Source organism: Chenopodium album, chromosome 14 (assembly GCF_948465745.1).
Source record: "Chenopodium album chromosome 14, dcCheAlbu1.1, whole genome shotgun sequence".
Classification (NCBI taxonomy): Eukaryota; Viridiplantae; Streptophyta; class Magnoliopsida; order Caryophyllales; family Amaranthaceae; genus Chenopodium; species Chenopodium album.
In genome coordinates this window covers 31,708,131-31,710,000 of record NC_137847.1, presented here as the reverse complement: position 1 = coordinate 31,710,000, position 1,870 = coordinate 31,708,131, and positions in this window count along the sequence as shown.

The window sequence follows — 1,870 nt, the reverse complement described above, 5'->3', positions numbered from 1 at the left end:
TCTTGACTGTCAGCACCTTGTCCACCTGTTTCTACAGACGACCAAGAACTCTCAAGCGTCTTTTCTACAACCGACTATAAGGAAACTGCCTGCTTTCTTCTCTCCTTTTCTTTTCTTTTTTATTTTTCTTTTCGAAAATGGTTTCCTAAACGCGCACGACAAGGCCTAGGTTAGCGATCAGCCGGTCACCGGGGACGGCTGAATTTAGAACTAGGAGTGCCGACTGCTCCTTATTGGAATTCCCTTTGAGAACTTCCCCAAGTCCGACCGTCTTTGTGTTTGTGCAGGACACAATGACCAGAACAAAGAGAACTGCCAGGCTTCTGAATTCGGACGGATCCTTCTGTAAGTGAGATATCGGACCATCCGCCCGGTACCCCAAGTACCCCAGTTCTTCAATTTTGGAAGAGTCTGGGGAGGAGTTAGAAGAGAATGTTTCCGGGCTAGTTGATTAGGCCCAGGAAGAGGAGTTGAGGGAGGATGCCTCTAGCCCTTATCATCGGGCTTATTATTCGGACTCAGAGTTCGACAGTTCTGACGGTGACTCAGAGCCGTCTACTTCTGACAGGAATTGATAGGCTAAAGTTGTATCACCTAATCAAAAGAATAACCTAAAACTACTAACTAATAATAGATAGGGAAGTAGGGTCGAATCCACAAGGAAACATTGTTCTTCTATTCCTAATTAATTATTATAATCTAAACTATCAAGTAACCAAATTTGTTGCTATTAAAGGGAATTAAACTACGAAGATTAAGAAAAGGGATAAATCAATTAATAAAAGGCCTAGGTTGACAGGTTTACAAATAATTAATATTTCAGGATAAAACATAACAATCTATAATCAACATTGCACATATAACATGATTAACAGGCTATTGCAATTTATTAATCAACATAGATCTAACAGGCTCTCGCAATTTACTAGATCTAAGTTCCTATTGAAAAATAGCCTTTAATATCAAATTAACATCTGCTCGATTCATCAATTCAATATTGCTATACTTTTACAATCAAATCACATTTGCTCGATTCATAATCTAATTGTAAAGAATTAAAACAATTCAATAAGAAATTATCATGCAATATCAATAATCAATAATAACAAATTATCCCTTCATATTAATTATGGATCCCCCAAAACCCTAGAATTAAACTACTCACACATAATTAAATCTTTAACTAATCAAAGCAAATAAAAAAGACATAATTAAGATCAAAGCAAGAAAATAAACAATAAAGAGAGAAGAATGAATACCGAAAGAAGGAAAATTGAAATTGCACTAAAAAGGTAGAATCTTGAGTTTAAGAATAAAACACCAACTAAAAAGCTCTCTAGTGTTTGAGTATGAGAGGAAGAATAATGAAAAAACGTAGTTAAGAAAGATTACAAAAGAGTATTAAAACTAAGCTCGACAAATTAGCCAAATCGAACTTCCTAAACGGCTGCAAACACACGCGCTCGATCGGGCGAAGGGCCGCCCGATCGGGCCCGCCTTTCTTCAGGTACGCTTGTTTCTGAGCAACCGCCCGATCGGGCCCGGCTTACTTTGGCCGAGGCTTGACCTTCATTTCTATTTCCTTGGGCTTCAAATGAGGAGGCCCAATCTCTCTTCTTGGTCCATTGCTCGGACCAATTTCACGAGCCGAGCCCTTAATCACCGATACGATCGGTCTTGGGCTACGATCAACAGTCATGATGTGCTTCAAGCTCCAATATCTCACAGTGGCCGGAAACCCATAGAAAATACCGAAAAGTCCGGGAAAACTCTACAAAACACTAGAAACCGCACATTAGTTCCAAAAATAGCTCCGAAGAGCTCAAATATGCATGTAAATGACCGTGGGACGAGGGATAAAATAACATAT